This window comes from Myiozetetes cayanensis, unplaced genomic scaffold (genome assembly GCF_022539395.1).
Source record: "Myiozetetes cayanensis isolate MyiCay16 unplaced genomic scaffold, myiCay2020 scf1, whole genome shotgun sequence".
NCBI classification, from domain to species: Eukaryota; Metazoa; Chordata; class Aves; order Passeriformes; family Tyrannidae; genus Myiozetetes; species Myiozetetes cayanensis.
Window position 1 is genome coordinate 148,918,091 of NW_026086604.1, and position 22,705 is coordinate 148,940,795.

At 53.4% G+C, this 22,705-nt stretch overlaps 1 protein-coding gene across 2 annotated transcripts in view; it reads right to left on the reverse strand.

Annotated features, from left to right (window-relative positions):
* The window catches only part of GJC2 (gap junction protein gamma 2), a 30,642-nt gene that overhangs the window by 6,884 nt on the left and 1,053 nt on the right, over positions 1-22,705 (reverse strand). Inside the window, exon 1 of one of the 2 annotated variants that reach the window (XM_050309899.1) lies at positions 21,452-21,524. The exons of the other annotated variant lie outside the window; for it this stretch is intronic. The gene's annotated coding sequence lies outside the window, so the exon portion shown is untranslated. Of the gene's footprint in view, positions 1-21,451; positions 21,525-22,705 lie in introns of those variants that run through there. 2 annotated transcript variants of the gene reach the window in all.

Sequence of the window (22,705 nt, forward strand, 5' to 3'; positions counted from 1 at the left end):
AAAAAAAAAAAAAAAAAAAGAAAAAATATTTCACTGAAACACTCATCACAAAAACCAATCCACAGAAAACACCTACTGCAAACCATCAGTTTACCAGCTTTAGTAAAACACAATTCGTTGTTTTCAAGTTGCCCACAAGAGAAGGAAAAAAGAAGAAAACAGATTAAAAGAGCAACAAAAGAGAGAAGTGGAGAGAGAGGAAAGGAAAAATGGTTGCCAACCAGATGAAGTGGTGGAGTCACCACCCCTGGAAGGCTTTTGAAGGTGTGTGGATGTGGCACTGGGGGACGTGGGTTAGTGGTGAACACGGTGGTGCTGAGTTGGGCTCAGTGATCTCAGGGGTCTTTTCCAACCCAAACTGTTTCTGTGGGATAAACTCACTCAGACAACACGAGTTCAAGGGCCTGAGCTGAAAGCAGAGGGTGCTGCCCACACCACAGAGACTCTGCAATATCCTTTATTAGCAAACCCAGAAAAATGCAAAGAATCAGCGAAAGAATGGGAATATTTATGTTTACAGGCCGATGGCCCTTTTAAGTCCCTTTTGAAAAAACAAAACAAAACAAAACAAAGCTTTAATCAAATGCAGACTGTTTCAAAAATAAACCTTGAAAAAGCTTTCAAGAGAAACCCAGGCATTTATTAGTAGACCTGGACAGCTGGGGAGGAAGAGCTTGTAATAACCATTCTGTGTTTAGCTCGACTTGCAGTGGGACCTCAGCCCAAGCTCCTTGGGTGAGCCCCAGGCATCACTAAAGACAGGAGGCTTTTTACTGCTTGACTGGCACAGCCCTGACAGATACCTGGAGGTGAGAGTGACAGGGAAAACATCATGGACCCAGAGAGCCCTGGAAGGAGAGGGAGAGGAGAGAGAGGGAGAGGAGAGAGAGGGAGAGGAGAGAGAGGGAGAGGAGAGAGAGGGAGAGGAGAGAGAGGGAGAGGAGAGAGAGGGAGAGGAGAGAGAGGGAGAGGACAGAGAGGAAGAGGACAGAGAGGGAGAGGACACAGAGGGAGAGGACAGTTAGAGGGCTGTTGTCCATGTGTGGAAATTGTGTGGACATCAAACCCAACCCTCTATGCTGGGTGAGCGTGGCTGAGTGGGGATGAAGATCTAAGGGGGAAAATGATCATGGAATCACAGAATCCTGTAATTTTTTTGGATTAGAAGGGCTCTTAAAGATCATGTTGTTCCAAGCCACGGGCAGGGGCACCTTTAACCTGTCCAGATTGCTCCAAGCCCTGTCCAACCCAGCTTGATGATGATGAGACACGAGTGTGGCCCCACCTTGGCTTTGCACCGCTGGAGACACAAAACTGTGCCGTGGGGTTTCCATGGCCCAAATCCAGGCTTTGGTCCTGCTTCCCCGTGCCAGGCACAGGGTGGGAGCAGCCCCAGGCACAGCCCCACACGGGAGCAGGAAGGGAAACGTGCCTTGCTCTGTTCTCCACACCAAGGAATGTGGCTTTGCTTTAGGACAGGAGCCAAGAGGGGCTGGTTTGCCCCAGGAGGCAGCACCGTCCCGGCCTCGAGATGCAGCGAAATTCCTGCGCTGTCGAAGGGCTCTCGAGAGCAGCAGATGGAATTTTCTAACCCTGCTGTTTGCAGATCAAACGAACCCCCTGCGAACCCAAACCCCCGAGCCTTCACACGCCGGGCTGGGCCCGTGGGAGCTCTGCAGATGGTGTTGTTCCTGTCCTGCAGCTGGAGAAACTGAGGCAGGGACAACTGCTGGGTGAGGTGGGGGAAGTTCTCCTCTCTGCCCTCAGAAGAACGACAGCCCTCAAAGCTGCCAGGACCAGAACCCCCATCTCCTGCCCCAAAAGCGATGCCCTGGACCCAGTGGTCAGCACAGAAACACTGTGCAGGTGAACATGGAGAGCAACCCCCACAGAGCTATTCCTTATTTATGGAGGAAATTGGGTTTACTCAGGGGTGAGATGGGAAAACATCCCCTGCGAGTGTCTTTTTTTACTTCTTTGCAGTGGGTACACCCTAAAGTGTCTTTAACCTTTCCCCTGTTGTGTTCACACTCAAATATGGGCGAAATGGGGCGTTGAATGATTTGCAGGATTAATCCAGGCACTCAGCCAGGCTCCAGCTGACAGGGGGCTGGGAAGGGAAGACCCTGCTGGGTGTGGGACTCGGTGCATCTGTCTGTGCAGCACCCGGGTCTGCCCGAGGCTTGAGGACACACCAGCTTCAGCTGCTCAGCCCCCACCAGCACCCCAAACTAACTGCAAGCCTCAAATCATCCTTAAAGACTCACTTCAGATGTCCTGGAGAGCAGTCCATTCAAAATTCAGGGCTCACCTCAAGGGTTTACACCGAGGATGATTTCCCATTTTGTGAGTGTTACTCAAAGACACGATTCCCAGAGCTCCAAGTCACCTCCCAGCAGCTGTTTGATGGGGCTGGGAGGGTCTGACCAAGGTAACCACGGCTTTTGGAGTTAAGTATTCAAGTTTTGAACTGGTTGTTAGCAAAGCACCCACTGTCTCCTCTGGGGGGCATGTTTTAGAAAGGAGCCCCTGAAAGCGCTGGTTCTAAACACTCCCAAACCTCCCGAGCCAAGGAAAAGGAAAAAATGGATAAATAACACAAGTGGAGGGTTGTTGCTTTGGGAAGAACAGCTCTGGTCACCAGCCACCAGCTCGACGTGCTGGTCCTGCCGCTGACACCGCAGCCCAGCCCCCTGTGCACATCTGGATCTGCAGGAACATCTGCAGGGAACAGCCACGAGCTGCTCCTGTGCCCCTGGGACCCCTCTGTGTGGGATCACCCCTGGATGTCACACTCCTGTGTGCCCACCCACCCTCCTGCCACCGGATCTGAGAGCAGGAGCTGAAGGGAATGAGTTAAAACCCCTCCTACCATCAGTTCAGTTGAACTTCCAGTGCTTTTCGTGGCTCACTGGCTACAAAGACCACACTGAGAGATTTCAGCACCTTTAATTGCTTAAAGAGTGGGGGTGAGTGCCCCGTGATAATCTGGGATCAATTCTATGGCAAACACGCTTCCAAGGAAAGATTTGTTCTCAGGGATGATGGATAGGATGCCACTAGGAAAAGACTGTCCTTTCTCTTCACAGTGCCAACTAGAAGAGCACAGGAAATGGATTTTTACATTTTTCCACATGCCTCCACGAGATTTAATTCCCTCCATGCAGTGGGAAAGTTACACAGTCTGGGGAAAAAAAAGCCCCAAACCTGTGTGGATCTGCAGCAGGTAGATGGATTAGATTAGGTGGTTCATGAAGCTCATTATCTACCAAAGACAGGAGCCATCATCCCTCAGGCTTTGAAATCCATTCATTCAATCATCCACCTTCACACGTCACCTCCAGATTAGCTGACACACAGCTCGTGGAACGCTCACAGGGCACAAGTTTCACTCCAGGACAGCTGCACAGCAGGAACTGGACTGCTCAAACCACCAGAAACTCCTAAAGTAGTCACAATTATGTGTAGACACGACTGAGCCTTGAGCTCTGCATTCTCATCACAGCGACTTCCCAAAACCTGCCGATCCCTCTACACAACCACAGGCACAACTGTCAGACCCGGGAAATAAAAACTTTACAACCCCAGTTTAAGATAAGCCGAAGGGAGAAAGAAATCGCCCCGCGCTGGCTGGATGCCCTTTCCTTTCTGCACGGCTGCTTAAACCGCGGGGAAAACAATGGGGGGGGGAAAAAAAAACCACCAAAAAAACAAAACCCATGGACTTACAGAGACATGGTGCTTCTCGCCGTGGCTCCAGCCACATTCCCGTGCCTTGCCCTGGATAAACTCCCTCCTGCCTCGGTCCAGCCCCGCCCCAGCGGCTGGAAAGCGGAGCTCCAGGGAAGTATTTAAGGTGCTGTCGGACCCCGCCTCTGGAGCATCCCCCGCCGGGAGGTCCTGCCCGACCCCCGGGCACAACCCCGGAGCGGTTCCCGGCGCTCCTTCCCTCGCCAAGCCCCGGGAGAAGCGGGGAAGGCGCTGTATAAATACACCGGGGAAGAGAGGGGGCACTGGTCTGAAATCCAAACAAGCCGCCCGGGGCTGGCTTTAGGAAGGCTGCCTGGAATTCCGCCGCTGAGCTCTGGAGTCGGTTGGAAGTAAATTAATAGCATCGGCTTGTGGCACTGGTAACAGATTTGTAAGACAGAGAGCATGACTAATAGGGAACATGTGGGAAACACGCTTTGGCAAAGGTTCCTTGGCTGTTGGGGGCGAAAAAATAATTAAAAAAAAGAAAAGAAAAGAAAAGAAAAGAAAAGAAAAGAAAAGAAAAGAAAAGAAAAGAAAAGAAAAGAAAAGAAAAGAAAAGAAAAGGGAAGGCTCACTAGTGGGAAAAACTGCCCTGGAACTCCTGCTTCGCTGCTCCCCCAGGAAGAGCTGGTGCTCTTCTCTCTGGGCTGGTGGATTCACCAGAGAGCAGGTGGAGGGTGGGGAAGGGGCTGTGGGCACACACTGAGGCTTCCTGGCTTCTCTGCAAGAGCAGTGGTTAACAAGAAGTAGGGTGGGAATGCACATGAAGCCTAAGCCAGGTGGTTTTCAAGGGGAAAACCTCCATCCTGCTGCTCCAAAGCTCCTGTCCCTGCTCCAGCCGTGGGGAGCTTTGGCACTGCCACCCCAGCAGGGTCAGAGCTCTGGGTGTCTGCTGAGATGGGAATGGGGAGTCAAGGCAGAAGGTCCATCCAAGGGAGGGAGGAGGAAGCCACAGCAGCAGCCAAGGCTTGGAAAGGATCAGATCCCATCTCTGAGGGCACAAAGATGTTCAGATGCATTTCATTTAAGGGGAAGGTTGGGAACCATATGGTTTATCAGGAACTTTCATCCCTGGCCCTGGAAAAGCAGGATACTCCTCCTGCTGTCAGGCCTCTGGTTTCCCAAAGAGCTTGGATGGACGTGGAAGGGCAATTCCTGCTCACTGGAACATCTGGAACCCACAGCCCTCAAGGCTTTAAGTTATAGACTAATTACTCACAGGCAGTGGTAAGTTATACACTAATTACTCATACACAGTGGTAAGTTAATTCACTGCTTGGAATTAGTCATCTAAGATGGGCAAGTGGAAAAGCCCTGTCAGCTAAGCCATGTGTAGGGAAAACCACACCCTTATGGGAATAAGCCCCACCAGGGAAACCAGGTTTTGGGAGGCATTTTTGGGAAATAAGCATCTAAAGGAGTTAAATTATCACAGTTTATCACAACCCTGGCTTCATGCTTCAGCTGCAGCACGTGGCACAGCAGCAACCTGCACTCTCCAAGGACAGAAGGAGATGGTTTCAGGGGAGAGCACCAGGGCTGGAGATCTCCAAAAACCCCACAGCCCTCCTGGAGATCTCCCTTTGGGATCCCTCTGAGAGGGTGAAAACATGCACAGGCTGAGGTCACATTACCCCTGAGTGCTGCTGGGGTTGGGTTTGGCCTCCAGCACGCTGGGACTGGGATCTCCTTCCCCTCGTGGTCCTTCAGGTCTGGACACAGTGTGGTGGGTCACCTCGTGGTCACCTCCAGAGGGGCCACTGGATGCTCTTTGGGGGCATATCCCCCACAAGGAGGGACCCCACAGCTGCCAGCACATCACACCTAAACAAAAACCTCCTAAAGAACCAGCCCTGTGAGATCCATCAGACCTGAGGGGTGGCCACCAAGGTCCCATTCCCACCGAAGGGCTGTGCTGAAAGTCCCACCCCGCTCCAGCCAGTGCAGGACGGAGCCGTGGGGAAGTACGGTCAGTTATTTAAAAATAACCAGCTGAGAACAACTTCCAGGCTCTGCAGGACTTCAGGCAGCAGCTCAGAGATAAAAGGGCAGCTCAGCGTGGTCCTGGTCCCGTGGGTCACGCAGATTTTCCACGCCCTTTGCTTCCCGACCGCGTGGGTTTATTTATAAATGCAGCAATTGCTGCCTGGTGGAAGATTTTGGGGGCATCTGTGCTCCAGGCCAGCCAGGCAACATCTGCTCCTGCTCCAGCTGAAGCCCAGCAGCTCCAGCCACCCCACTGGCAGGGACTGAGTGGTTCCCATCACCAAACCATCACCCAGGGAAGGAGGCAGAGGGCTGGAGGCAGAGCCGTAAATGAATGTGCAGGGAAAACCCAGCCCTGCAGCATCCCAGGCCCTCGATTTAATGCTTGGCAGGGAGAAAGGGGGAATAAAAGAGAGGGGACAGAGGGGGAAAGATGTGATGATGAAGCCTTGTGTAATTCTGGCTGGGAGTCACCTCTGCAGGTCACCTCTGCCCCAGGCACCGCTTGTGTTTCAGAGCAGGGATCTATACACATTTATTTAAATGTCCCACTGAAATAAATAAGTGCTGTCACAAATGATAATGAGACCTGGTGTAACATCTCCCTGCTGCGTCAGTGCTGAGCAGGGACCAAAATTGTCCACTTTGAGCACAGACCTCCAAAGCTCTGCGCTGGGTTGTGCTGACAGCTCATTTTCCTCTCTAATTTTCCCCTTCTGGGTGTTTATTTGTTCAGTTTTTAAAGCTAAGTGAAATGAAGATGCACATCTTTGTGCAAATGATAAGCCTGTTTTTTTTTTTTTTAAACATGACCTGGGAAGCAACGTTTGACTTGAGACAAATGTCACAAAATTGAAATAAATTAAGAATGTCAGGTTTTACCTTGCTGGAAATCGTCAGATTTGGGGGTTTTGAGATGACACAATTTCATGTCCGAGAAGTAAAAATGTTTGAACACCACAAGTGAGGGCAAAGGCTGAAGGAAATCTTCCCTTAAATCTTGTCTTTTCCTCTTGGATTAACTTCACTAACCTCTTCTCCAAGCCTTGGGATTAATCAGGGCTTCCCACCCCAAGAACTCAGCCAAAACTTTAACAGCCCTAAAACCCCAATTTACAGGCAGCAGAAAAAGCTGCTCCATCACCAACCTCTGGGAGGACTCTTCAGGACAGAGGTGACAGCAATCCCGGTGCAGATGTGTCATCTGAGTGACAGAGAGACAAAAGTCTCTTCCTGTTCATCCTCAGGTTGGTCTTGGTCCTGCTGGATGAACCTGGGAAGGTTCTGGTCTGGATCAGGATGATGTGGTTGGTCTCTGGCTCCTTGCAAGAGAAAATCTGGTCTCACGCATTTTTCCAGAGCCTGTGGGGGTTTTGGCTGCTTAATAAAGGCTATTTTCTTCTGTCCACTCTGCAGATGTAAACCCTGAATTTCCATGAAATTTGAACTGTGGTTGTGCCTCAGTTAGCCCAGAAGATGGGTCAGAACATGGAATTTCCGTGAAGTTTGCACTGGTTTCTGCCCAGAGCAAAAAGCCAATGGTGTCAGCAGAATGAATAACATTTCTGCTGGGAAACAGGGAAAGATTTCCTTTGGATATCCCTGACTGATGGCCACAGAAAGGTAAAAAGCTTTGAAAACGACCAAAAAACCTAATCTGATACGGTTAAAAACAATAAGATCTCCATTCCAAAGCACAAAAACCCAGAGGAAGCATTTAAACCCCGGGCTGGAGAGCAGAAGGGATTTATTCCAGCCCTTCCCAGCTGAAAATTTCGCTGTGACGGACACATTCCTGAGATAAATTTCAGTGTTGAGAAAAAACACCTTCTTTTTTTTTTTTTTTTTTTTTTTTTTTTTCAGAAGGGAAACCTTTCTGCTGGAAAGTTTTCAAAGGTGGTGAGATAACACAGGGGGAGGTCCTGAAAGGTGGCAAGGAGGGACCCACGGGGAGCCCCAGGACGTGGCTCAGCAAAACCCTTTTATAGCACTTTTTTTCCCCCCTCGTGTCTATTCCCGCTCCAAAGAAAACATCTGCCTCGATAGCCAGAGGTCAAACGGTGCAATTATTCCCCTCCTCTATTTGCTTCCCTTTCCTGAAGTAGCTGGAGGAGCACTGGCAGTGAAAGGCCAGGTCCAACCCCGCCCGGCGGGGTCACCCCTGGCGCTGCCCACGAATCCTCCCGAAAACCCCTCCTGGCTCCCTGAGCTCTCACAACAGGAAGCAATAAACTTTCCAGCCTGTGAAGCCAAGCCAGGCTCGACTCGCTCCAGACTTCCCTGAGAGGGAGAAAAAAAAATATAAAAAAAAATAAAATAATAAAAAAAACCACCACCCCAAATTCAATTAAAAATCGGAGGAAATCCATCAGGGCACGTCATCTCCTCCCGCCCTGCTCCATGTGGACACTCCTCCATCCACACTTCACCCAGCACAGGTGCCTCCATGCAGGCAAGGGGCAGAGGAAGAAGGTCAGGGTGCATGGGAAATGCTGGAGAATGCTGGAAAAAAAGGGCAAACAGACACTTTTTTGGCCGCTCCAGAAAGGTGTGGGTTTTTTTTTTTTCCTTTTTCCCTAACACCTGTGGATGGTGCGCTGGGAGGGAGCTTGGAAGAGCCCCAGGAAAAGGGGGCAGGAGAGGTTGGAAGCTCAGCCACGGCTTCTGGGCTCCATTCAGGAGCTGCTGGGTGAGGTCCCTGCCTGTTGCCAAGCGGATAAAAGGAACGTTTTTACCCCTATTTTTCAGCTGCATGAAAACCATATTCCCAGTGTCAGTGCAGGAAGAGGGAAGGGGGTGGGAGCAGCCAGAAACACCTTAGACACAGAGTGAGGGTAAAGGCAGCAGCCCCCCAAAGTGGAGGTGGAGCAGTTGTGTCCTCTGGATCCACACAAACAAAGCACAGGAAGGATCTGGGTCTCTTGGAGCAGGTCTGGAGGAGACCCTGGAGATGCTCCCAGGGCTGGAGCCCCTCTGCTCTGGAGCCAGGCTGGGAGAGCTGGGGGGGTTCACCTGGAGAAGAGAAGGCTCCAGGGAGGCTCTGAGAGCCCCTTGCAGGGTCTAAAGGGGTCTTAGAAAATAGGGAGAGGGATATTTTATATGGGCAGATGGTGACAGGACAAGGGGAATGATTTTAATTAATCAGGGACACCTTCCACCAGCCCAGGTTGCTCCAACCTGGCCTTGGACACTTCCAGGGATGGGGCAGCCACAACTGCTCTGGGCAACCTGTGCCAGGGCCTCCTCACCCTCACAGGGAAGAATTTCATCCCATTATCTAATTTAACCTTGTCCTCTGTCATTTTAAAGCCATTCCCCCTTGTCCTGTCACTCCAAAGTGCCTCTCCAGCTCTCTTGGAGCCCCGTTAGGCACTGGAAGAGGGGCTGGGGTCTCCCTGAAACCTTCTTTTCTCCAGGCTGAACAATCCCAATTCTCTCAGCCCTTTCTCATAGGAGAGGTGTTCCATCCCTCTGATTTATCCTTGTGACCTTCCTCTGGTGTCCTAATCCCACCATCCAGCACTTTGGAAAGTGTTCTGCTTGCAGGAGCTGAGGTGAAGCTCAGGCAGCAGGACTTGAAAGACAAGACAAAAATCTCATTTGACCCGTGACATCCAAAACACCAAACCTCTCTGAGAATCCCAACACTTATTCCTGGGACATCTGTTTCTCAACATTTTGGCTTTGGGGGAGATTCTGACTTGCCAGGTCAGATGGAGCTGTGAGGGTGCTCCGTGATCTGAGTGTTGTGCAAATGGGGACAAGGGTTGGGGACAGCTGCCAAACCCTCCCTCCACCACAGGGACCTGTCCCTGTCCCAGATAAACTCTGCAGCTGCAGAGCTGCCACCCCAAATCACCCAAACATCCTCCTGAGCTCAGCCCTGGACACCAGACCCCTCTGCAAAAAAAAATCCAACATCAACTTCGAAAGGGTATTGAAGACAACAAGAAGTTGCCCAGAGTGGTTGTCACTCCCCATCCCTGGAGGTGTTCCAGGCTGGATGGGGCTTGGAGCAACCTGGGCTGGTGGAAGGTGTCCCTGCCCATGGCAGGGGTGGAACTGGATGGGCTTTGAGGTCCCTCCCAACCCAAACCATTCCATGATTCTATGAAGACAAGAAAGCAAATGCCAAGGCAAAGGTTTCAGAGACTGAGATGTCTCTTTATGTCCCATCTCCACCTTATTAATTAGACCTAAACATAATTAAAAGGGAAAAGAGAGAGACTCCGACGGGATAAATGAGGAGGCAAAAGGGTTGGATGTGCTCTTGCCAACTGTTCTTAGATAACAGAGAAAAGAGAAAATAGAGGAAAAAAAAGGAAACATTACTACTCCAAGTGCTTTCCTATCCTTCTGGCCGGGCTCCCAGCACCAGCAGGGACACTCCCACTCTGCTCACCCAGATATTCCCACTCACCAGCATCACCAGTAAATATTAATTTTAAAAACCACTAATAAATTCCCCCTTAGGTGATTATGCACAGATTTAATTACAGAGCCCCGTTTTCACGCAGAAGAGAGGAGGGTGAGGTCGGGATGCCCGGAGCAGTGCCCGGGTGAGGGGTACGGTACCTTCCCGGAGCCCTGGGATGGAGCATCGGCGGAGCCTGCACGGTCTGATCCAAAGGGAGCACGGGCTGGGAAAGGCATGGGAGCCTTCCTGGATGTGTTTACATAGGTGGGCCCCCCCCTCTGCTGATGCTGGAGAGGTCACAGCTCCTGCCTCACCTCGGGAGCCAGCGGGTGCCCCGTGCCAAGAAGGGAGAGCACGTGGCTCGGCGTCCCCAAAGCAAGCAGGGCTGCAGGGGGTGGGATCAGTGTCCCTCTGTCCCCTCTGGACATACTGAGGTGGGAAAGGTGCCCCCAGGCTGGCAGCCAGGTGGGATTGGAGCCAATCTCACCTGGCCCTGGGCCACAATGGAAGCAAAGGTTGAGATGTGCAGTGCTGGAGGTCCAAACCCTTGGGCTTTCAATGGGGCGCTGGCAGCACCTTCTCCACCCCCTCCAACACACTGGGCATGGGCACAGACCTGCCTGTCTACCAGGCTGGGCAACCAACTGTCCAAAGCCTACATTGGCACTGCCAAACCCTTCACCACACCACCAAACCCTAAACTGCAACACCAAACCCCAAACTGCAACACCAAACCCTACACCACACCATTAAACCTTAGACAGGCACCATCAAACCATTAAACCATTAAACCACCACACCCTACAATGGCACCACCAAACCCTACACTGCAACACCAAACCCTACACCACACCCTCAAATCCTACACCACACCCTCAAATCCTACACCACATCACCAAACCCTACACCGCTACCACCAAACCCTACATTGGCACCACCAAACCCTACATCAGTACCACCAATATCTACACCACATCACCAAAACTACACCACCATTACCAAACCTACACCAGCACCACCAAAACCTACACCAGCACTACCAAACCCTACACCAGCACCACCAAAATCTACTGCAGTACCACCAAAATCTACTACAGCACCACCAAACCAATGGCAGCACCACAAAAACCTACCCCAGCACCACCAAACACTCCAGCAGCACCAAACCTCCACCAGCACCACCAAACCCTTCACCACACCACCAAACCCTACATCAGCACCCCCCACACCAAAACCTACCCCACACTGGTTGTGTCCCTGCTACCCAGCTGCCTTCACCCCACCCCGTGCCAGAGCAAAGGGTCCAGGAGGTCTGGGCTGCAGAGAGGCACCCTCAGAGGACCATTATGGGATGGCACCTTCCTCCCTGCAGCACTGCCCCCTCCCCAGACAGGATCCATCCTGTGGCCCCGCTGCAGGAGTGCACAACCCCTTGCAGCCTGAATCCCTAATGAACACACAGAGCCACAGAATCCTTGGGGTTGGAAGGGACCTCTGGAGATCACCTGGAGCGGATCAAACAGGAACGCTCCCAGCTGGGTTTGGGACGTCTCCAGAGAGGGAGGCTCCACGCCCTCCCTGGGCAGCTGTTCCAGGGCTCTGCCACCCTCAGGGCAAAGCAGTTCTCCCTCACGTTGAGGTGGAACCCCTTCTGGTTTAGTTTATGGCCACTGCTCCTCACCCTGACCACAAAGGTCCCAAGCCCCGAGGTGAAGAGCCCCACTCGCCACCCCCGAGGCAGCAGCAGGTTCTGCTCCCATCCCAGCACACACTCTGCTCCCCAGCAGGTTTCTCCAGGGAACAAGCAGCCATAAAGTGCTGGGGAGAAGAAAGGATAGCAGGGGATCCAGCTGTGAAAACAAAATTTGAGTCCCTCCGGGCCCACGACCTCCCTCGGCCAACGCGCGAGGGGGAAACAGAGCCAGCGCCGATCCCTCTCCCCCCGTCCTTCCCGATGCTGGTTGGTCATGGATGAGCTCGTGGAGGAGGAAGGGGAAGGAAGGAGGATGTAGGAGGATGTAGGAGGATGGAGGTGGACAGCCCTTCCACGCCTGTGACACAGTTCTGGGATGTGGGAATGAGCCAGCAGAGCCTGGGGCTGATCCACACCCTGGGGCAAGAGGGCAGCCAGATGAGGTTCCTCTCCCTTTCCTCATACAAGGGTTTGGTCCTGAGGGCAGAGATCTGCCCAGGAGAGCACCAGCTGCAGGTTTTTCCAGGGAAATGAGCAGCTCAGGTGAGTCCTACCCTGCTCACACCAAACCCTCCAGCACCCCGGGGATGTGAGGGGGCTCCTGCTGCCAGGGCACCACCAGGGCTTGTGTTTTTGGATGGTTGCCAAGCAGGGATGCCTGAAGCTCCACTGTGAGGCTGGCAATGGGGCACAGAGGGTGTTACAGTCATGGGTTAGTTCACAGTAAAAATAAAATCCCCCCATGACTCGCAGAAAGGCCCTTCCCAGGCTCCCGGTCTGGTGCTCACATTTCTTCCACAGCTGGTTCAGCTTCCTCTGCTAAGCTAAAAAAGACATGGAAAGTCCTGTGGAAAGAGGGCATTTAGGAGAAAAGCCCTGATTCTCCTTCACTTTGTGGTAAATCACCCTTAGAAATGCCAGGTCAGGGGCTCTGAGCTCAGCCAGCTTTGGGGGCACATCTCAGTTTGCTGCTGCCCAGCTGTGGTGGTCACTGGCTGGACATCCAGCCCACCACATCCTGGTATTCCAGGAAACCCCTTGGGAATTTTCTGGGGTGAAAAGCTGCAATTAGTGACCCTGATTGAGCTCAGCTGTCACCAGAAGCTGAGGAAGGAAGATGAAGTGGTGGGAGGCTCCTCTTGAAAGTTCACTCTTTCCATCTCTGCTTCTTTCCCCTCCCTTCCTCTCCAAGTCACTCTCCCTCTACCCTCCAGACACAAGTAATTAAGGAACCACAGCACCATCTGTGTTTCTGAGAAATGTTAAGAAACAACAAGTTAAGAACATGAACCAACCCCCCCAAATCACGTTCTGCAGGGTTGCAGCTCCTCTGCAGCTCGTGCTGGTGCTGCTCAGCCAACTCCCAGCTGTTTCCAGGGTGACTCCAGGCAGAAATGAGCAGGAGACCCCTATTCCCACCTCTCCCAAAAGGAACAGCCCAAGGGAGATGTGTTTTTTGCCCTCTCAGGAGCAGTGAAAGTCCTGCAAACCATGAGCCCTGGTCAGCAGCACCGCACACAGCCCTGTGATGGAGGGTGGACACAACATAATGAAGGAAGGGCCTTGCCTGGTGGGAGATAATATCCAAACCAGGCCCAGGATGTGCCCATGAGGGTCTCTCCCATGGCACTGCCACCCTGACCCATGTGGGACTTGACCCCAACCAGCTGCCTTGTTGCCTCCTTAGATGTACCTCTTCTGCCCTGACAAACCATCAGTGCCTCTCCCTGCCACGATCCCAGGCTCCACTTTGTGTCCATCCCCGTGGTTTGACCCACGCTGGTGGCCCCCAAAAAGAAGCAGGCCCTCTCCTGGCACCCCTAGTGCCACGTCCCACCACCCTCAGCACGCAGATCCAGAGCCTGGCCAGCCCTTGCCCTGCTGTCCCTTCCAAAATCCTCACTCCACCCCTTTCAAAAATCCAGCTGACCAAGTGGGATTTCTCCTCTGGCCAGAGCCCTTCTGTTCTGCTCTTTATTTAATTGCCAAGAATTTCCAAAAAACCTGGTGGAAAAATTAGAGAGCAAAGCCACCCCTGCCTTGGAGCACAGTGGTTTCATTTCCTGCCAGCCATCCTCTGTCAGGCCCTGAGAGCAAAATACTCCAGGCCTTTCCAACCCCTAAATCACCCTGGCTGGGCTCACAACGGGGGTGGCTGAACTACACCTAGTTCCACCTATTGAAATGAGGGCAACAGGCTCCATCCCACAGGAACTGACCCCTCTGCTGTCCCTGGTGCCCCTGGAAGCGCTGATGACATGAATTTCCAGGGGTGTTTGCTGAGGCTGGAGCCAGGGCAGAGTCAGGGGTGGAGGGCTGTGAGCTCGAGGGGCTGGAGATGGGACGTGGGGATGCTCCACCCCAGGGAGAAGCCAAGAGGGAACTTGGGCTCTGCTGAAGAATTAGCTCTGCCAGACTAATCATGGAATCATGGGATCATTAAGATTGGAAAAGAGCTCTGGGATCATCAAGCCCAAGCCTTTCCCCCAGAACTGCCCTGTTCAGCACTACCCCATGTCCCCACGTGCCACATCCACACACTTTCTGAACACTTCCAGGGATGGGGACTCCTCCACTCCCCTGGGCAGTTTGTTCCACTGCCTGACCACCCTTTTAGTGAAGAAATTTTCCCTGATATCCAATCTGAACCTCCCCTGGTGCAAACTGAGGCAATTTCCTCTCCTCCTGTCCCTGTTCCCTGGGAGCAGAGCCCGACCCCCCCCGGCTCCTGTCAGGGAGTTGCAGAGCCAGAAGGTCCTCCCTGAGCCTCCTTTTCTCCAGGCTGAGCCCCCCCAGCTCCCTCAGCTGCTCCTGCTGCTCCAGCCCCTTCCCAGCTCCCTTCCCTTCCCTGGTCACACTCCAGCCCCTCCGTGTCCCTCTTGTCATGAGGGGCTCAAAACTGGACACAGAATTCAAGGTGTGACCCCACCGGTGCCCAGCACAGGGGGACAATCCCTGCCCTGCTCTGAGCAAGGTGTTTGTTGGCTGCTTGTCCAGGGTGCTCTGCACATCAGCACATCTGTTCCAGTCACAGGATCACAGAGTGTCTCAGATTGGAAGGGATCTGCAAGGAGCATCAAGCCCAGCTCGCTTCACTCCCTGAGGCCCTGAACTCAAAACCACCTGAAGGGGTCACTGGGTTTGACAGGACCAAGAAGTCACCTTGGGGGTCACCACAGAGGCCTGTGGGCTCCTCCTGCAGCTCAGAATTACACACACTCAGCCCATCACCTGCCTAAGAAATCCTCACTCCCCCCACAAGCTCCAGTGCCTGCCCAGACTTCTGCCCAGCTCCCAGCTCCTGGAATTCCGTGCGCTTTGGGCAACAACCAATTTCATCCTTTTTCACCCAACACCCCCGTTAACCCAGGGAAGAGAAGGGGATGTGGGGGACGTGCAGTGGAAGGGGCTGGGTGAAAGCTGCTTCCCTGGGCAGGTCTGTTTTTGCAAAGCCATTGCTGGCAGGGAAGAGCAAACCCCGCATTCCTGAGCCGAGGAATCCGGATGATGTCACCTCCTGCCCGGTGGTGGCAGGAGCTGTCCCTGCCCACCACGGCTCCCTCCAGGCAGCCCCTGCCTTTCCTCCAAATGTTTGTGTTGGCTGGTTGGCTGGAAGCTTCCCATGCCAAGGAATAACAGCAGGATGGGCTCTCCTACTGTCAGGCTTGTCCCTGTGCCAGCACGTTGACACGGGTTAATGGGGATTCAGGGGGGTCAGCCAAAATTTCACTGCCAGTAGAAGAAGTTTGTGTGTGTGTGTGGAGGTATTGTTGGGTTTATGTCTTCTTTTTAATTCTTTTTCAAGTCTGTGTGGTGCAGTGCAGGCTGAGAGGTGTCAGAGATCTCCTAAAATAGAAGGGTCCCCGCTCCACTAAACCACTTGCAACCAAATTCCCTCCATCTTCAAGCACTTGGGATCCAGATTGGAGGCTCAGAGATGTGTCCTAACCCCGTGGCTTTCTCTCCCTTCCTTCCTATTGGGATACACCTAGCAGGATACATCTACTGGGATACATCTACCAGGATGCCTAAAGCAAGTCAGGATCCTTCCTGACCAACTGGCCTGGAATAAAATGCCCTTTTGCCTGGAAGGGGAGTGCCAGCAGATGTTTCTAGGAGAAGGGTTGCAGGGGTATGGAGCAACTGTGGGGTGATGTGGAGGAAGGACCACGTGCCATGAATCTCCTCAAAGGGAAAAGATCTCTCCTGGCATCCTCCAAGACTGGTTTTAAGGCATTTGGGTGGGATTTTTATACCTAAAAATCGCTACCCACTGCTAGCACATGAGGAAGATTCCTACTCTTAGACCTTGGGAGAGGGATTATCCTGCCCTTCAGTGGAAAAAGAGGAGCAGGAGGGTGTTTTCTTGTGAGGTGCTCATGAGGTTCAATCCTTCCAAACCCCACAGATCTCACCAAGTGCCCGATTTTACCAAAACCTGGGTTGTGCCACTGAGACCCTACAGAGACACGGGGAGAGGAGTGATGGGGGGAAAAGTGAGCTGTGCTTTTAACACCAGCATTGCCCCATGTCTGTGTAGATGAGCTGGTCTGGGTAATTCAGAAAGCACATTTAAGCAGCTGCTTGCTTTCCCAAGCTGCTGCCTCTTGCAGCTGCTGATCCTCCGGCTCTGCCAGGCTGTGAGCACGGACAGGAGCCCCAGGCACCACGGTCTGTCCCTCTCAGTGCCAGATGTGACCTTCACGGGCACGATGGATCCCTAAAGCTGGATGGATCCCACCGGGCTGAGGGATGAAATCATCTCTCCTTCCCCACGGGGGACTTCACGACCTCTCAAAGCCAGGCATTTTTGCAGCAGCCCCAGCCCTAAATCAACCCCTCTCCAATTAGCACGGGACTTTCATCAGTGCTCTGTTGTTTTTAAGCCCCGGTGATAAAAGGTTTCAGTGAGCATTTCAAACCGTGCACAAACTCCACCCTTGCCAACATAAACACCATAAAAGCACTCCCTGTAAATCTGAGCTCACCCTCACTACTTGCTATTAAAATCCTCTGGAACGGCTCAGAAAGCGCCAGGAGGCTCTGCAGCCACGAGATGCGGGACACGGGGGCTAAAGCTGGCAAGAAAGGAGCTGCCTGGAGCAAAACCTCCTCCTCACCCTCCCACCTCGGGATCTCCGGCAGAGCTTGGCTCCTGCAGGATTAAATAAACGAGCGCCACCCCCACACGTGTCCTGGCCGGCACATCAAACCTGCAAGACACGGAATTTCTTGCAGAAAGCTGCCCTTCTGCCTTGGCTAAATCCCTGTCCTCCTGTTTTCCAGGACATTCCCTCGCTGCTGTCACAGCCAGGAGTGAGGTTATCCCATAAAACAGCGCCCCACGGACCCCACAGCTCCATCCGAGCCGGAGCAGCAGCCCCGGCTCCGCTCCCCCCACCTCCCTCCGGCCCCGCCGCACGGAAAAAGCAGCCTGAGAGACACCACCTCCTACCTAGCCAAGCCAAGCCGAGCATGCAACAAAGCACCCTGCGAGGCAGCTCCCTCCGGTGCCCTTGCAGAAGCGGCGGCGGGAGCAGCGAGCGGCGCATCCCGGCCGGCTGCTCCGGCAGCTGGAGCATCACACACACACGATCCAGCGGCTCTCCCTGGAGCCCCGGCACAGCTGATGGGCTGTGGCGTCTGGGATGACCCCAAACACCTACCAAACCCGGCATGGGGTGTCCCTTACACGGCCCCTGGGGCCTGGGGGCTGAGGTCAGAACAGGGCCCTGGCCCTGGCGGTCTCCCCTTTCCCCGGGGGATCCAACCCCCAGGAGAAGCCACGCTCTCCAAATGTTTCCACAGGAGGGCTTGCTTTGCGATGCCCGTGGCATCATCTTTTCTCCCTCTCCTCTCCTCTCCTCTGCTCCAGCAGCATCGCATCTTTTTTATCAGCTTTGATCCGTTCCGACTCGAGGCTCGGCAGAGCCGGGGCTGGCTCAGCATCCCCCGCGGGAGCCACGCACCGATCACCGGGGGAGGAGAGCAAAGAGCTGCCCTCGTGGAGCACAAAGGCCCCGGGGGGGAGCTGGCAGTGCTCGCACAGGCCACGGGGTCACGGAAAACACAGCCGGGGCCGGGGAGACATCGTCTGCTCTTGCATCATGTCACTGGGGAGAGACAGAGAGCGGCTCCTCCCCGGGGCAGGAATGGGGGAGAGGCAGCGGGAGCTGCCTGCCCTGGGAAGGAAACCAGGACGCTCATTCCTTAGCGAACCTGGTTAACCATTGCTGTCTGGGAGCGCGGAGGAAAGGGCTGGGCAGGGCAACGAGCAAACCCATTGTCCCCGGCAGGGAGGAAAAAAAAAAAAAAAAAAAAAGGTGATAAAAACGTGCCTGGAGGAATTTGGCTCGGGCTGATGTTTGAAACCGGCTTCAGGTTTCCCAAGAGGAGGCTTCCGGGTGCACGGCAGGGCTGGAGCCCTTTATGTGGGGTTGGATGCACCCTGTGCTGATCCAGAGAAGGGATTTAAGCACCCAGAGTTGCTCAAGGCTGGGCTGGAGCTGGAAGTGGTGCCTCACCCTGGGGACAAACTGCATTTCTGGGCTGTTTCCCCATGGTTTTGTCCACCTACACCCCACTGGTGGGGCTCATGTGCCATCAGTGGCTCGTGGCCTCACTGGCCTCCACCCTGTGCTTGCAAGGCCCCTCACACAAGGCAGGCACTGGATCAGCTCCAGGCCCAGCTCGTGTTCTGGAGGGAATTAAAAAGGGCCAGAAATAACATCTTTGGGAGGTGCCAAGATCCCTCAGTCCCTGCTCTGTCGAAATGCACCTCATCTCTGAGGAAACAAGGGAAATCTGTGCAAATCCACCCAGAAAAGAGGCTCCTGTGACCATCCTGGCCCCTGCAGAGGTGGCACCCTGTCACCCCCACTGCTCCCAGCTGGTGGTGGCATCTCCCAGAGGTGAGGCTGTTGAGTGTCATTAATGATTGGGGTGATGGGACTGAGTTTGGGGCCGGTCCCCCTCGGGGGGAGCAGTGGAGAGGTGGGGGCTGTGCTGGGGGTTCTCAGCAGGCAGCTCAAAAACACACCAGGAAAGGACAAGATGCAGCCAGGGAAAATTCAAGTGGGTAGGAAATAAGTCTTCCAGATAAACAGTGGCACAGGGAGCTGGTGGGATCTTCACCTTGGAGACAACGTGACTGGACAGGGTCCCCACCTTCTGAGGGTGCAGCCAGAGCGACGAGGGGACAACCCACAGCACCAAAAAAAAAGGCCGAGGCAGGGAGAGGAACAAGCTGCTCCAGCAAAGTTGGAGGTGGAATAGCAATTTATATTAATTTATAGGATGGGGCTCCTCATTTTCCCTCCATTTTCCCCGTCTTCTGCTGCTGCAGCCCCAGGTTGTGCAGAAATGTGTAGAAATGTGCAGATGTGCAGAGATCCCACACGAGCTCCCTTGTTTTCCCTTTTCCTGGCACCGGGGAGCAGGAATCACGTGGATTGACACAGTTGCTCACCACGATCTCCAAGAAACAAATCAGGTCAGAGGGAGCTCTGCAGCCTTAAAAATGACCCTTGGGCTGGTTGGATGGACACGGGGTGGAAGAATTCCAAACAAGCCCTGAATTACAGGAGAGGAGAGTCCTGGGTAACATTGGGATCTGCAGGAATACCGCTCCACCTCCAGGGTGGATTGCTGGGCAAGGAGGGGTTTCCTTCTTGCACACACTAAAAAAAAAAAAAAAAAAGCCTCCTGGTATTTTGGTCTTGGACAAGACCCAAGGATTGTCTCGGAAATAGCTCTCAGAGCTCGCAGGAGGAGCACAAGGCTCAGATTCCCCATCAGCCTCATCCCCCTTTGTCCCGTTCCCACCCGCCTGTGACTCACTGGAGCTGGGTTAGGATGGATTTCCTTCCTCCAGCTTCCTAAGGAGGCTTTGGAGGCAGGGCAGATTGCCCCCCTGTGGCATTCCAAGGTAATCTGGGGGAAAGGAGGTGATGTCTGTGGCCTCCTGAGACTCTTTGTGTCCCTCGGGTTGGGGTATGAGGTTGTTTGCTCAGCCTCCCACCAGGAGAGGACACGACACCCTCCTGCCAAGGGCAGCTTGAATCAATTCATTAAGCCAAGCTCCCGTGCTTGGGAGAGATGGGAAGGGCATTTTGGGATGGGAGGAGATGGAGCCTCCAGCAGGGGAGAGAGAAATCCTTTCCTAGGCATGACCAAGGAGGGCTCAGGAGCTCCTTCCAGCCCCCCTTTCCTGAAAACCCTTTGGACAAGTTCTGGTTGCACCCACGTTTGCAGAGGTCTGGAGGTAGAAGGGGTGTCACTCAGGGTCACCCCTTAACCCCAAGGAAGATCTGAGAGATTTAAAAGGATGGGACCAATAAAAGTGACCAAAATGCAGCGGCATCTCCACCTGAAGCTCTTCTCAGGACCTTGAGGTGTAAGTGGGGGATGCAAGTCGGAGATCCCCCTCCAGAGGAACATCCTGGGTGTTTGGTAGCCAAGAGGAGAGTTTTCCCTCAGGAAAGGGCTGGTTAGCCAAGGAGATGAGGCCAGGAAGGAGCAGGTGCAGCTCCCACTGGTGGTGATGCTCCCTGTGCCTCAGTTTCCCCGGCTGACAGGAGGGAGCACATCCTGTGTGAGGTGTTTCTGGATGTGAGGATGAAAAGCGTGGAAAACCTGTCTTTAGAAACAATCCAAAAGCACCTCATGGGGAAGATCCAGTGGATCTTTTGTCCTTGGGTTAGAGACAGCAGCTGCAAATCCACATCTCCTGCTGGGATGAGCTCCTGTGTCCAGAGTCCTCCTTTAAGACCAGTTTGGGATGCAGGAGCAAAGGGATCTAAGCTGCTGACCCCAAAGAAAGCAGGATACAGACTCAAAAAACTTGCAGAGACCTCAGAAATGTAACCCAGGACCAGCAGGAAAAACAAAACATGAAGGATCTTCCTCTCCCCACCTCTGGTGGTCTGAGAGGGAAGAAGGTTTGGGACAGGGACAGGAGGTCCCAGAGGACAGAGAGGTTTCACAGAATCCCAGAATGGTTTGGGATGGAAGAGACCTTAAGAATCATCTCAATCCAACCCCCTGCCATGGGCAGGGACACCTTCCACTTGACCAGGTTGCTCCAACCTGGCCTTGGACACTCCCAGGGATCCAGGGGCAGCCACAGCTTCTCACGGCAACCTGTGCCAGGACCTCCCCACCCTCCCAGCCAAGAATTCCTTCCTTTTTTCCCCACGAGGAAAAAGCTAAACCACCAGCAGCTTAATCCCAAACTCCCTGGAGCTGGGATTGCAGTGCCCCGGGCGCCGGGGGGGTGATTTACGCCGACAAAGCGCACAAACCGACGCCAAATAGGGATGTTGTGGCTCTCACCACCAGCAGGAGAGGCAGGACACCATCATCAACTCACAGCAAACACATTTCCCACCCGAAGGACGGGGAAAAGGGCAGAAAACGAGGAGCAGGGTGGGAGCAGAGCGGGGCTGAAGCAGAGGGAGGGGATCTGTGGAGTGCTGGGAATCGGCCAAGCTAAAAACTCATCAGCAAAATATAAAGTGGGGAAAGGAGCGGGAAGGGAGGGGGGGAGGGAGGGAGGACGGGACAGGGGGGAACGAAATAAAACAAACTGAAAAGTAACATACAGAGAAGCTCCGGGCTCAGTCCTTCCCAAAAAGGTCCCATCGTGGCTGGCTGTGGATCCCTGTCCCTGCCCGGAGCTCCCGACGCTTCTCCTCCCTCCCACCCCTTTGAACCCGGGCTCTTCCCGCTGCTCCAGCCTGGAGACGGTGACGTGGAGACCTCCAAAGGGGAGGCTTCCCGAGCCGGGAAAGCTCCTCTGGATGTGACACTGCAAGCCCCGGGACGCCAAGGATTCCTTGGTTCCCTTTTATTTCGTGGATTTCCTTTTATTTCCTGAATCTCTTTCTAAGCACCCCCCAAAAAAAAACCCCATTAAGCATTGCCCAGAGGCAACGCTTATGGAAACACAAAAAAATCAAACTATTCTAACAGTCCAAAGGTTTGGGGCTAAAAATAGCAGGAAGGGCTCCTCGGAGCAGGGAAGAAGCAGAGGTGCTGCAGCAGGATGAGAAATGGTTCCTCCTTGTTAGGAATTCCTTTGCCTTTCTGTTCCGACAGCGCTGAAGCCGAACAGAAAAATCGGCTGCAAACCCAGCCTGTCCTCACAGCTGCAGGGACAGACTCCAGCACCACCACCAAAAAAAAAAAAACCAACTATTTTTCCCTCCAATTTTTACCTCCAAAGCAGAGCCCAAACTTTTTAAGTTTCACTTTTTTAGCAAGGCTGAGTTAAACAGTTTTAGTATTTTATGTTGGCCCAGAGGCTCCTCTGGGCCAGCACCATCCCAGCTGCTCTTCAGCCCTGTTTTGCAGGGAAGGGGGAACAGCTGGAAGGGAAAACAGCTGGAAGGGGTGTGGGGGGGGATGCTGCCCCTCACTCGACCCCAGGGATTAAATAACTGCCCCATCCAGAGGCTACAACCTCTGGCACGTCGTTGTCTGTTCCTTCCTGTTGCCAACTCGGATGATTTCACGGCTGATCTCACAAAAATTGATGTTTTCCTTAAAGGCCCCGTGTTGGGAGGCGAGATTTGGCTTCCAGGGGTGCAAAACCAGAGAGGTTTCACTCCCTGCACTCACAGAGAGTCCTAACTCTTGGCAAATCCAGCGTGAAGGAGACTCTGAACCTTCAAAAATCTCGTGGTTCTCCAACCTCCTCATCCTACATGACCCGTGGAAGTAGCTCCCCCCATCTGAAACTACTCAAAATAACTTGTTGGGGTTTTTTTCTCCTGGTTTGAAGGGATTTTGAAGAGATGTCCTCTTCTCCTGGCATGGGGAAAGCCAAGTTTTCACGCTCTTATTTTTCGTTTCTC